Source organism: Bos mutus, chromosome 25 (genome assembly GCF_027580195.1).
Source record: "Bos mutus isolate GX-2022 chromosome 25, NWIPB_WYAK_1.1, whole genome shotgun sequence".
NCBI classification, from domain to species: Eukaryota; Metazoa; Chordata; class Mammalia; order Artiodactyla; family Bovidae; genus Bos; species Bos mutus.
The window spans coordinates 17,053,534-17,068,079 of NC_091641.1; the positions used below are offsets into that span (position 1 = coordinate 17,053,534).

At 45.0% G+C, this 14,546-nt stretch overlaps 1 protein-coding gene across 1 annotated transcript in view; it reads right to left on the reverse strand.

The window, feature by feature from the left end:
* The window catches only part of IL21R (interleukin 21 receptor), a 35,784-nt gene extending 33,525 nt beyond the window's left edge, over positions 1 to 2,259 (reverse strand). Inside the window, exon 1 of the mRNA XM_005907611.2 lies at positions 1,707 to 2,259. The gene's annotated coding sequence lies outside the window, so the exon portion shown is untranslated. The remainder of the gene's footprint in view (positions 1 to 1,706) is intronic.
* Between the last annotated feature and the right edge of the window lie 12,287 nt (positions 2,260 to 14,546).

Sequence of the window (14,546 nt, forward strand, 5' to 3'; positions counted from 1 at the left end):
CTTCATCTTGCTCACCTGTCTCTCCTGGCCCCGGGTCTCAGCCACCTTCTAACATAAGGGCTCTTAGTTTCCTCCCCTACAAGGCTGTAAGGTTCTAGACTTCCTGCCAGGTGTGGGGCAGGCAGGGCCAGGATTTCTGCTGAACCCACCAGGGGAACAGGTGACCGAGGCTCCCCCTCTGGGGTCTGCCTAGCCCCCCTGATTCAATGCCCCACTCTCAGAAGGTGCCCCAGGCTATGGCTCTTGCTTTTTTGCTATCCTGTCTAGCAGGTTGACACCTTGGGGTTCCAAACTGAGCTCTGCATCTTTCAGTCACAGCTATCTGGGGCAAGCTTCTCCCCAGTGAGTGTCAGTCTCCTCATCTGTGAAACGGGCTGAAAGAGGCCAGCAGCCTCACCTGGGGTCATGAGGATAATGGGAGAGTTTCACGTGCCTGTCACATGCTGAGCTCCAGCCTGGGAGGACCACAACTCAGGGGGCTGAGGAGGCAAGACTGCAGGTTCCTGAGTGTGTCACTGCACCTTCCATGACTCTTGGAAACTGGCCTTTCTCTTGATGACTCTAGGTTTCTCATGATGCAAATTCTCTCCCCTGGTAGACCCCCCAGCCAACAGCATTTCTATTTCATGCCCTCGAATCCTCACAACCAGATCTATGAAGATGGAGCTGCCATTCTGCCCATTTCACAGATGAGAAAACCAAGGCTCCATGAAGTTAGAAAAAAGCCGAGAAACCCATCAAAGTTCACCCAGCCAGAAAGCCACATGGCTGGATGTTGAACTCTCCAGGTTTTCCCCCACTCTACCATGTGCTTCTAAAAGCCCCACGCTTTCCCCCTGGGGAAAGCATATGTCCTCCCAGGAGGAACCCCTGACATTTTAATGCCCCTTCCTCTGCCCTGGGTCCTCTGAATCCTAAGTTTCCCGCCAGGCGTCAACTCCCCCTCTGCCCAAGAGCCTGTCTGCCTGTTCCTTCCTTCCCTCCTTTTTCTCAAGTCAAAATCCAACCCATCCTTCAAGGCTCAGCCTCCCCAAGCCTCCTCACCCCACTCTCCTCCACACACACAGAACCAGTTTGGCTCTCACCAGCTGCCCGTCCCCTGTGTTTTCTTGAGAAAGAAGAGGAGACAGCGTGGAGGGTAGGACCAGCCTCCGAGTCACCTGCCCACCCAACTACGCAATGGTTGAGTCACCTTGGGGAAACCACTCTATTTCTCAGAGCCTCAGTTTTCATCTTCAAAATGGGGACACCAACCCGTCTTAAAGGATTTAGACAAAATAAAGGAGATAAAACACTGAACCTGGTACAAAGTCAATGTCTCCCTCCCTTCCCCACACTGGCCTGATCACAGTCATGTCCACCTCTGCCCAGCTCAGCTGCCCAGAACCAGAACCACGCTGACTATCACATCATGTTCAGTCTGGAAACAGCATGCCCTCCCCAGCTCCTGCCTTTTGGAGGCTTGTTTCTACCAGCTCAGGGGGTCGTCTCAGCCATGCCTCTGCCTCTCTGTCCCTGGGGCCTCCTGCGATCTCCAGAAAGGCACTCCAGTCACCCTGAGCTGGGCGGAACAAGAGACTCCAGCTTAACTTTGCTGGTCTCACTGTCCCCAGGTGTGATGAGGGCACAGGACTCCCGTGCGTCCTCCCGGGCAGAGGAGGTCCCCTCCCCGCCTGCCCCCAGAGCGGTGGCTGGAGATGAGTTACCTGCTGTTCTACTTCTTTCTCAGAAATCCATTCTCTCTGGGCTCCGCGCAGTCAGGTGGGCTCCCAAGGGTGGCAGCTGGGCTTGGTGTTGGGGGGGATGGGGAGGGGAATGGGGGTCTGGGAGAACAGGCAGGGGTCTGGGGTGGGAAGCTGCAACCTGCCCCGAGCCACCGATCAGACAGGGCCGGACCTGTCACCCCCGCGGACGGCAGGTGGGCTCCGGGCAGGCGGGCCAGGCAGAGGCAAAGGCGACCATCAGTTACATCCCAAAGAGGTCACACAGGGACAGAAGGCGGAGGCTGCGGGACAGGGGCCGATCCGCTGTACCCGGGATGAACGGAGAGCAGACCAGGGCTGCGGCCCCGCGGACAGACAGAAGTCAAGCAAAACAGACGGCTGGCCAGCCAGGCAGACAGACAGGTAGGCAGGCGCAGGCAGACAGACAGCTGCGCGGCTGTCAGTCACACTCAGGAAGAAGCGGGCAGACAGTCAGACCCCGAGCCCTTCAGTCACTCGGCAGAGACGCCCGCGGGTCCGCCAGAGGCGGCGCCTGCCGTCGGAGCCCCAGCCGCGTGCGCAGGGCGGGGAGGAAGGGGAGGATGTGGTGAGCCGCGCCCGCAGGCCCCGCCCACGGAGCGGCCGGCTCCTCCCCCGGGGAGGGAGAAAGAGATGGGAGGGGGCAGGGCCCCGGGGCAAGGTCCACTGCTCCCCAAAGGTCGCCTGTTAGCAAGACATTTAGGGCCACCGGGGTGATGTCTGCCTCCTTTGGACGGTGACATCACCCCCGCAGGCCTCACGGTCTTGACCTTTAAGGCAGGCGGGGAGGTGGTGAGCCGCCGCTTCTCACAGATGTAGAAACTGAGGCTCCCAAGGTGCGGAGGTGGTAAGGCGAGACCCGGGATGTCCCCGGGGGTCTCAGCTCAGCGAGAAGCGTGAGAGCCCAGAGACCTGCCCAAGGTCCCGGGGAGAAGCGGTGTTTGCCCACTGGCCGGCTTCACTCATACACGCTGCCTGCCTGGCCCAGCAGGAGTATGAGTTCAGGACCGTCCCTCCCAAGTTCTCTGCCCCTGTTTCCTTTGAATCCAGCTTCCTGCTGCAGGGAGCAGGATGCTATCCGCATGCCATTGAGAAGACAAGCCGTTGGGCAGGTCACATCACCGCTCTGAATGCCTCACTTTGCCCTTCTGTCCAATGGGGAGACCTAGAGTTTAATACATGGGAACTCGGGAATGAAATAGTGAAAACAAATTCTCCAGAGAGTTTTCATCTTGCCGACAAGCCAGGAGCCCTCCAGAGGGTCAGATGTCTCTGGCCGATGTTTAAGAGACCTGGGGACAAAATTCAGCAAGTTTACACCCAGCAGCCTCAAAAGAGAGCTGATGCTACCACAGCTAATACTGTCAGTATCTTGCTTTTTTTTTTTTTTTTCAGTATCCTGCATTTTTTGGGCACTAAGTCATCTCATTTATTCCACAAACCCTGTGAGGCAAATAAGATTATTCCTGTTTTACAGCGGGAGACACCAAGGCTCAGAGGGGGAATGTATCACACAAGCAAAGAAGTGTCCTAGATGGGATGTGAACCTGGGCGGATGGGATTCCTAAGTCTGCACCAAGTTGTGGAAACAGGACCCAAACATTTCATCCTTGAATTACCAGGGTGGATGAGGGCTGCTCTGTGCTATTTTGATGACACAGGTGGGCTCAAACACACATGCCATCTCCCCCCAAGCTGAATCATTTTTGGGAAACAATTTGCAGCTAAGCCACATGATCACTCCAGAGAAAAAGAGAAAGCATCTTGTTATTTATTCCTTTTTTTTTTCTTTTTCTAACTGTTTTTGAGGAAGTTAGTACAAATTCCCCTGTGGCTGATTTGAAGGATGTTGGCCCTACAGAGATTCTCTTCCTCACAACCGAAATATCTTATATTCTCTGGAGCATGTATTTTGTGAGGAAGCCAACTTTTCTTTTTCTCCTGATCTTCAGGGTGAGTTTTCTGATACCGTAGACGTAAGATCAAGAGGAGTAATAATAAAAAAATTTTTAAAAAGCAGAAACAACAGCTAATATTTGCTGAAAGCTGATTCTATGCCAGGGTTATAAGGACTTTAAAGATGGATCATCTCAGACTTCCTTGGTGGCCTAGTGGTTAATAATCTGCCTTGCAACGCAGGGGACACAGGTTCCATCCCTGGTTCAGGAAGATCCCACATGCAGTGGAGCAACTAAGCCCCTGTGCCACAACTACTGGGCACAAGCACCCAAGCCCGTGCTCCACAAGAGAAGCCACAGAAATGAGAAGCCTACTCAACTAGAAAGTAGCCCTCTCTCCCTACAACTGCAGAAAGCCTGTGGGCAGCAAGGAAGGCCCAGTGCAAACAGAAATAATGAAATCGTTAATTTTTAAAAAATGTATCATCTCACTTAAATCTCAGAAGAAGGTAGTTACAATTACCATCACTGACATCATCCTACTTTTACAGACAAGGAAACCAAGGCTCAGAGAGGTTAAGTGACTTGTCCAAGGTCACACAGCTGGTGCTGGCAGAGTTGGGATTGGAACTCAGTCTTTCAGGCTCCTGAGTTTACATTCCTGGTCACTCACCAAGTTGCTTTTGGATGTTTGTTAACCCAAGGTTGGTCAAGCCCTCCTACCCTCCCTTCCAAGTGCCTGCCTTCCTCTCTCCCCTTCTCTCCACCCACACAGTCACCCACTACCCACTCATCCATTCTTCCAGGCACACGCCCAAGCAACCATCCGTGCTCTCCCTCCAGTCTTCTCTCCACCAACACCGAACATTCCCTTAGCTATGGATGTGACGTATTCTCCAGAAATACATATGCGTGATGGCCCTCCTGGAGCCTTGTATTCTGGTGGGAGACAAAAAGAAGTAATGGAGGGACTTTCCTGGTGGTCCAATGGTTAAGAATCCTCCTTGCAGGGGATGCAGGTTCCATTCCTGGTCTGGGAACTAAGAGCCCACATGCCATGGGGCCACTGGGCCCACGCTTTGCAACAACTGCACAGTGAAAAGCCCTCATGCAACAATGAAAGGAGATCCTGAGTGTGAAAGAAGGTCCAGTGTGTGGCAACTAAGACCCAACACAGCCAAACAGATAGATTAATTAATTTAGACAAAGAAGTAATGGATAAACTAAATGCAAACTGTCATTGTTGTTCAGTCGCTAAGTCATGGGGACTCTTTGCGACCCCATGGACTGCAGCATGCCAGGCTTCCCTGTCCTTCACCATCTCCCGCAGTTTGCTCAAATTCACATCTATTGAGTCAGTGGTGCCATCCAAACATCTTGTCCTCTGTCGTTCTCTTCTCTTCCTGCCCTCAGTCTTTCCCAGCATCGGGGTCTTTTCCAATGAGTCAGTTCTTCACATCAGGTGGCCAAAGTATTGGAGCTTCAGCTTCACCATCAGTCCTTCCAATGAATATTCAGGATTGATTTCCTTTAGGACTGACTGGTTGGATCTCCTGGCAGTCCAAGGGACTCTCAAGAGTCTTCTCCAACACCACAGTTCAAAAGCACCAATTCTTTGGTGCTCAGCCTTCTTTATGGTCCAACTCTCACATCCGTACACGACTACTGGAAAAACCATAGCTTTGACTCTCCAGACTTTGTTGGCAAAGTGATGTCTCTGCTTTTTAATACACATTCTAGATTTGTCATAGCTTTTCTTCCAAGGAGTAAGCAGATGAGAGGTGTAGAGAGTGACATAGAAGGGGCACTGTGGATGGTAAGAAATACCCTAGCCGTAGGGGAAGCATTTCAGGCAGAAGGACCTGCAGGGGCAGAAGCGCTGAGAAGGAAGGAGTGTGGCTCACTCCAGGAATTTGGGATCAGTGTGGGGAACAGAGTGAGCAAACAAAGGAATGCTAGGAGGCAGAGTCATGGGAGTCCTACTGGCTGCACACCACCTGCAGTGAAGAAGGTAGATTTGGTTCCAAGGGCAATCACATGTCATCTGAGGATTCATCGTAAGAGTGGTTTAATCTGATTTACATTTTCAAAAGAGGGCTCCAGCCTTGACTTAGGGAGTGGGTGAGATGTAGCAGGGGCAACTTAATCCCTGGTATTTAAAAAGTAGATGCTTGAGAGAGTACTTGAGAAGCTGTGGCCATCATCTTTCAGTTGAATGCATATGTGTGGGACCCTTCAAGGTCTACTGGCAGTAACCAATGCAGATACAGAACGGGGCAGTAGATGATAAAAACTATCTATACTGTCGTGGGGATTATTAAAGAACTGAGAGAGCAATTTAATACAATAGTTCGAATGCCTTCTTGGTCTTCAAATTGTGACTGCCTGCCTAAAATGCCAACTTCTGCTATCGTTATTCTGCTAATCAACAATCTTCTTTCAATATGAACAATATTTTCCTTATTTCAATATAATCTTTTTTTTCCCCAAAGAAAATGTTTCTGTTATTATTTTTCTTTTTAAGTAGATGCTTTTAGGGACTTTCCTGGCAGTCCAGTGGTTAAGACTCCATGCTTCTATTTCAGAGAGTGTGGGTTCGATCCCTGGTCAGGGAAGTAAGATCCCACATACTGTGAGGCATGGCCAGAAACTTTTAATAATAATAATAATAATAATATAAAAATTTTTAAAGTAGATGTTTTTGGAGGTGGAAAATTAACAGCTGTGTGTCTTTTGGGGTGAAACTGAGTCCCCTCAGAAATAGATCTAAGTTGAGGGAAGGGTCCCTTAAGGGGCCTCTTTGGATCTGTGCCTGTCTGGTGAGTGTGGCCTCGGAGGTCTCAGAAGAGGGTGAAGTAAGATCTCTCAACACCCCCAAGTATTTAAAGCTGGTCAATGGGGAGGAAGTGGTTAAATTTGCATTTCAGCCAAGGGGCCCACTCGGAAAAAAATAATTGAGACAACCCCTCCTTCCACCCATTTCCTCTTTTTTATTTTTATTTCAGCAGTTTTATTGAAGTATAATTTACATCAGCCATTAGAAGTATACAGTTCACTGAGTTTTAGTAAGTTTGTTGAGTTTTGGAACCACCTAATCTTTTGCACATTTCCAAAAAGGCCCCTTGTTCCTGTTTGCAATCTCATTCCTACTCTCAGCCCCAGTAATCTCTTTTCTGTCTCTACTGATCTTCCTTTTTCTTTTCTGATTCACATTGAATCATGCGTGTGGTCTTCTATGTCTGGTTTCTTTCACTTTGCATAACGTGTGTGCGTTTCATCTGCCTGGTAGCGTGGACTTCATCTTTATCACCGAATCATACTGTGTCACACTGGTATGCCAGCTCTGGTTTACCCATCCTTTCGCTGTTGGAACTGTGAAAGAATTATTCATATCTTTATTATGGACAATACCACTCTGAACATTTCCATGCAAATCTATGTGCAGACATGCATTTCAAACCTTTCGGGACTATACCCAGGAGTGGATGACTGGGCCGTATGTTCATTCTATGTTTAACTTACTGAAGAGCTGACAAAACGTTTTCCACAGCAGCTGCACCATTTGACATGACCCCCCGCAACGTATGCGCGTGCCAATTGCTCAACATCCCTGCCAACACTTATTATTTTCCTTTCTTTTTACAGCCTTCTTAGTGGGTATAAAGTGGTATCTCATTGTGGTTTTGCTTTGCATTTCCCTGATGGCTAATGATGCTGAACACCTTTTCATGTGCTTGGTACTCATTCATAGATTTTTTTTTTTTGGAGAAATGTCTATTCAAGTCCTTTGCCTGTTTCTGTTTTTGTTCATTTATTTTTAAAAGATGTATTTATTTATTTTATTTTTTGACCATGGAGGGTCTTCGATACTGCACGCGGACTTTCTCTAGTTGCTGTGAGCAGCAGCTACTGTTCATCGTGCGCCTGCTTCTCACGGCGGCGGGGGCGTCTCTCCTTGTGGAGCACAGGCGCTGTAGGCGCACGCGCTTCAGCAGTTGCTGTTTGCAGACTCCGTAGTTGTGGCTCATGGGCTCAGAAGTTGTGGCTCATGGACTCTAGAGTGCTGGCTCAGTAGTTATGGCGCGCAGGCTTAGTTGCTCCCAGGCATGTGGGATCTTCCCAGACCAGGGATGGAACTGGCATTGCAAGGCAGATTCTTAACCACGCACCACCAGGAAAGTCCCTCCTTTGCCTGCTTTTAAATTGGGCTGTAGACTGTCTGTCCCGCCAACCAAAACAATCGTATGTGGAAATCCTAACCCCCAAATGTAAGGGTATTAGAAGGTGGGGCCTCTGAGAGATGATTAGGTCACAAGGGCAGAGCCTTCATGAATGGGAAAAGTGCCTTTATAAATGAGACTCTAGAAAGATAGGTTGCTCCTTCTATCATGTGAGGACACGACATGGAAGCGGGCTCTATCTGGCACCTACGGACATCTACTGGCACCTTGATGTTTGGCCTCCCAGTCTCTAGAACCGTGAGAAGTAACTTCTGTTGTTTATAAACCACCCAGTCTACTGGGTTTTGTTGTGGTAGCCCAAACAGACTAAGACAGATTGTCATTTTTTAAAAAATTTGGCCGTGTCGGGTCTTAGTTTTGGCACACGTGATCTTCATTGCAGCGCACGGGCTCTTCCTTGTGGTGCGCAGGCTTCTCTAGTTGTGGTTCAGGGACTCAGTAGTTGCAGCACATGGGTTTAATTGCTCCTTGGCTTGTGGTATCTAAGTTCCCCGATCAGGGATCGAACCTTCATCCTCTGCATTGCAAGGTGGATTCTTAACCACTGGACCGCTAAGGAAGTCCCTCATTTTGCTATTGAATTATAAGGGTTCATTATACTTTCTGGATACCAGAATATATATACCAGACCCATTATAAGTATACCTGGTGTATATATATATAAGGGTCTTTTTATGTATCCCAGACCTTTATCAGATATATGATATGCAAATATTTTCTCTTATTCTGTGATCATCTTTTCATTTATAGTGTCCTTTGAGGCACGGAAGTTTTGAATGTCTATGAAGTACAGTTTATCTCTTTTTCCTTTTGTTGCCCATTCTTTTGGTGTCGTGTCTAAGAATCCATCACCAAATCGAAGGACATGAAGATTTACTTCCTCTAACAGTTTAATTTGTTATTAATTTCTGTATATGATGGGAGACAAGGGTCCAACTTCCTTTTTTGAGTTGCCCACCCACTGATTCGTAAGAGACTGTTCTTTCACCCGTTGAACTGTCCTGGCATCCTTGTCCTTATGTGCATGGATTTATTTCTAGACTCTTGATTCAATTCCATTGATTTCTGTCTCTATCCTTGGGCCGGTATCACACTGCTTTTATTTTTTTAACTAGTTTTTGTCGGAGCATCGTTGCTTTACAATGTTGTGTTAGTTACTACTGTGCAGCAAAATGAATCAGCCACACACACGTGATTACTCAAGCTTCATAGTAAGTTCTGAAATCGGGAGTTTGAGCCCTCCAGCTGTGGTGTTCTTGTTTGGTTGGTTTTTGTCTCATTTTTTTAAATTTTTATTAGAATGTAGTTGATTTACAATGTTGGGTTAGTTTCAGGTGTATAGCAAAATGAATCAGTTATATATACATATATCCACTTTTGGGGGATTCTTTTACCATATAGGTCATTATAGAGTACTGAGCAGAGTTCCCTGTGCTATACAGTAGGTCCTTATTTTATATATAGTAGTATGGATATGGAGAAGGCAGTGGCACCCCACTCCAGTACTCTTGCCTGGAAAATCCCATGGACGGAGGAGCCTGGTAGGCTTCAGTCCAAGGGGTCGCTAGGAGTCAGACACGACTGAGCAACTTCACTTTCACTCTTCACTTTCATGCATTGGAGAAGGAAATGGCAACCCACTCCAGTGTTCTTGCCTGGAGAATCTCAGGGACGGGGGAGCCTGGTGGGCTGCCGTCTATGGGGTCGCACAGAGTAGGACACAACTGAAGTGACTTAGCAGCAGCAGCAGTATGGATATGTCAATCCCAATCTCCCAAGTTATCACTTCCTCCTCCTCCCACCTCTACCCACGCCCGCTGGCCGAGTTCCTATGAATTTTAGGATCAGCTTCTCCATTACTGAAAGAACAAAAGGCTATTTGGATTTTCATAGGGATTGCATTAACTTTATGGGTTGTTTTGAAGAATAGTGCCATCTTAACAATGTTAATTCTTGTATTACATGAGCATGGGATGGTTTTTCACTTACTTAAACCTTTACTTTCTTTCAGCAATGTTTTGTAGTTTCCAGGGTGTAAATCTTTCATCTCTTTGGTTAAATCTATTCCTAAGTATATTATTATTTCTGATACTGTTACATATGAAATCGTCTTCTTGAATTTCCTGTTTGCATTGTTCATTGGTTTAGAAACACAACCAACTTCTGCATGTTAATCTTGTACCTTGCCATTTTGCTGAATTTGTTCATTAGCCCTAACAATTTCTTTGTGGATTCTTAAGGATTTTCTAGATATAGTATTATATCATCTGCAAATAGAGGTATTTCACCTCTTGCTTTCCAGTTTCTTCTATTTCTTTTCCTTGTTTAATTGCTCTGGCAAAAACTTTTAGTGCAATGTTGAGTATCAGTGGTGACAGCAGGCGTCCTTGTTTCTGATAGCAGGGGAAAAAGCTTTTAATCCATCATTTATCTTGTGTGATGTTAACTGTGGGTTTTTCACGTATGGCCTTTATGACGTTGAGGGATTTCCAGTCTATTCCTAGCTTGCTAAGTGTTTTTATCATGAAAGGGTGTTGAATTTTATCAAATGCTTTTTTTTTTTTTTGCATCAGTTGAGATGATCATACAGGTATTTCCTCATCTTATTATTGTGTTGCACTACATTGATTAATTTTCTTATGTTGAATCACTCTTGAATTCCTGGAAAAACCCTACTTGGTCATGGTGTCTAATCCTCTTAACATGTGATAAGATTCAGTTTGCTGGTATTTTGTTGAGGATTTTGTATTTATATTCCTAATGGGTATTGGCACATAATGCAGTTTTTTCCTTCTGCTATCTGCATCTGGCTTTGGTATCATGAAATGACTTATGAAGTGTTCCTTCCTCTTCTGTTTTGTAGAAGAGTTTGAAAAGGATAGATATTAATTCTTCCTTAAATGTTTGGTAAAATTTATCACTGAAGCATTTCTGACTCTGGAATTTTCTTTGTTAGGAGGCTTTTGATTACTAATTCAATGCTTTTTTATACATCTGTTTAGCTTTTCTATTTCATTTTGAGACAGTTTTGGCAATTTATGTCTTTTAAGGAATCTTTCCCTTCCTAAATGGATAATTAGGTTATCCAATTTTTGACATATAATTGTTTATTCTCTTATAATCTTTAGTTCTGTAAGGTTGGTAGTAACAACCTCATTTCCATTTCTAATTTTAATTGGTTGCATTGTCTCTTTTTTTGCTTAATCCAGCTAAAGTGTTATCAACTGCGTTGATCTTTTCAAATGAACAGTTTCTTGGTTTTGTTGATCTTCTCCATTGTTTTTCTATGCTTGGTTTCATTTGTCTCCACTTTAATCTCTATTATTTCCTTCCTCTGTCAGTTTTGGGGTTTAATTTGCTCTTATTTTTCTAGTTCCTTGAGGTCTAGTAGTAGTAGTGTTAGTGGTGCAGTCGTGGCTGACTCTTTGTGATCCCATGGACTGTAGCCCACCAGGCTCCTCTGTCCATGGGGATTCTCCAGGCAAGAATACTGGAGTGAGTTGCCACTCTCTTTCCAGAGGATCTTCCCTACCCAGGGATCGAACCTGGGTCTCCTGCATTGCAGGCAGATTCTTTACCATCTGAGTTACAGGAAAGTCCTTCCTTAAAGTGTATAGTTAGGTTACTCATTTGTAGTAACAAGTGGTGGAGGCCATTCAAATATTCTTTCTGCCCCTTTCTTTCCCCTCCTTCTGGGACTCTTATAATGCATATGTTGACATGGGGTGCCACAGGTCAGTTAAGCTCTGTTCATTGTTCTTCACTTTTTTTTCTTCATACACCTCAAACTGGATAATTTCAATTTGCCTATCTTCAAGTCACTGATTCTTTGTTTTGACTGCTTTGGATCTGATGTTGAATCCCTCTGGTAAATTTCTCATTTCAATATTTACTTTTCAGCTCCAGAATTTTTATTTGGTTCCTTTTAATAACATCTATCTTTTAATTACTATTCTGTATTAGTTCATACATCATTCTGGGTTTAGTCCTTCATCCATGGTTTCTTTTAGCATTTTGAGCATATTTAAGACACCAGATTTAAAATCTTTGTCTAGTAAGTCCAATGTCTGGACTTCTTCAGGGACAGTTTCTGTCAAATTCTTTTTTCGTTGTTTGTTTGTTCCTTGTGAATGGGCTGTGATTTCCTATGCCTTTTTGTTATTGTTGAAAACTGGATGTTGAATATTATAAAGTGGTAACTCTGGAAATTCACTCTCCTCTGCCCCGTAGGATTAGCGTTTGTTGTTTGTTTTGGCTACATCCATCCCTTTGTTTAATGACACTTCCCATCTCTTTTTGCAAAAACTATATATTTTTTTTGTTGTAGGTTCACTGTAGTCTCTGTTCCATTATCTTGGCAGCCAGCCAACGATCTGATAGAGATTTCCTTAAACGCCTGGTGCCCAAATGAATAAGGTACAACAGAACAAAAAATATTTTCTCGTCATTTAGAGACCAGCTCTGAGCTGGGACTCTTCTTCAGTGCTTAGCCAGGCTGACTACAACTACATTTCAGCTTTCATCTTAGCTTTTCACCTGTTTGTGAAGAGTCCAAAGATCAACCCGAGGTGCAAACCTAGGGTCCTATTGTTTTTGTGTGTGTGTGCATGCATTCAGCCCTCAGCATCTGCATTGCACTCCAGATCCTGTGGTACAGATGGAAGCCTTTCAGAGCCTTTGTGTTTTCCTCTTCAGCCTCCTCTTCCCAGGCTTTTTGGTCTGTCTGCCGTTTGTTCCTTCCATCCCCCCCTTACCCCCATTGGGCAGTGTATGTCTTTAAATTATTTCAACAGACACTGCCTAGGAAGCAGCTCCAGTCTTGAAAGACTTTCAAGGGGGTGCAAAACAAAGGCAAATGCCTACGCCAATCCCTCAAGAAGCTACCAGGCAGATCAAAAGGTACAACCACAATTCTTTGAGAACAAAGGCTCTGTTACCCTTTCTTCCTCCAGCAAAACACACCAAAAATGCAGGCCACTGTTCCTGCACCCACCACTGAGCTGGGGAGAAGGAAACGGTAAGCAGGTGAGCAAAAATGCCACAGCACGTTCTGAGCAAAGATTAAGAGTCTCTTTTTGGGGTAAGCAGTCCCCTGGTTGCTTTACAGTTTTGATTAGATTCCAGGAAAAAAGTCAATTTTGACAGTTTCTGCCAGCTTCATACGTGTTTCAGTGGGAAAGACTGATCCTTGAAATTCTGTACATTTTAAAGCTTATTAAAGTGCTGTTTCACCATTTTTTTTTTTTTTGTAGGTTGCAATTTTGGTGCCATATCTAAGCACACTGTACCTAACCCAAGGTAACGAAATTTTTCTTTATGTTTTCTTCTAACTGTTTCATTATTTTACTTCTTATGTTTAGCTCTATGGTCCATTTTGAGTTAATGCTTGTGTAGAGTGTGAGAGAACAATCTAAATTTATCTTTTTGCATGTGAATATTCCATTGTCCCAGCATAATAAGTTAAAGAAAATGTATCTTTTCTCCATGGAATTATCTCGACACCTATTTTGAAAATTAATTAGCTGTAAATCTATGGGTTTATTTCAGGACTCTATTCTGTTCCATTGCTTTACGGTCTATCTCTGTGCCAATATCACACTGTCTTGATATCAGTAACTTTGTAGCAAGCTTTGAAATTTGGAAGTGAACGTCATCCAACTTTATCGGGCTTATTCAGAATTGTTTTGTCTATTCTGGCTTGGTTGGATTTCCACATAAGTTTTAGGATTAGCTTGTTAATTTCTGCAAAAATATCTCCTAGGATTTTGACAAGGATTGTGTTGAATCTATAGATCAACTGGGGGAAATGTACCATCTTAAAAATATTGCCTTCTGCTCCATACCCAAGAACTAGCTCTCTGTTTATATAGATCTTTTAAAATTTCTCTCAGGCACCTCTTTCCTCATCCATTTGCTTTTGATCCCCAACATCCCCAACACTGCAGGGCTCCTCTGACGGGCCAGATGCTCTGCTGAGAACCCTAGCCAAGGAAGGGCAGGAGGTGTTTCACTGAGAACTCATCAGAGACAAAAGTAACATCTAGAGGGTCTTGGCAGGAGGGCTGGGTTTTACACATATGTGACTGAGACTTGGAGCCCTCTTTTCACTGTTACCCTCATAGAGCGGATTTATTTCAAGAACAATGGCTGAATCTAAAGGGAAAACAAATAAACAGCTAAACTATAACAACTACAGTATCAAATAAATTACAGTAACAAATGAACAGTTACTTTAACTGTCCTCAGTTAAAGTAACACAGAAGAGGTAGGATTATCCTGCTTAAACGCTCATCTTGGCTTATTTCAGGCACTGAACCAATAAGGCTCTCATTCAAGTACGTGATAATGATGTCATAGAATTTTGTAAATCTCTTCCTCAAATTAGTCTCCCTGGTGGGCTGATCTGATTCTCCCAGCCATTGATCACATTATAGCTGTTTGAGGCAAGAGGGGTGCTTGGGGTTTCCCTAGCCACAATTTCCAAGACAAGGATTCAAGCACATGTGATGGATTTGAGGGGTGATCCCAGGAAACACTTGCATGGGAGTGGGGAAGTGAGGCAGAGCAGGAAGCCACTAGAGAGCTCTAAGGAACACATTACTACTATGGCAACTTAGAACTTTTTTTTTTTTAATTGGAAAATAGTTGCTTTGGAGATTCCTGGT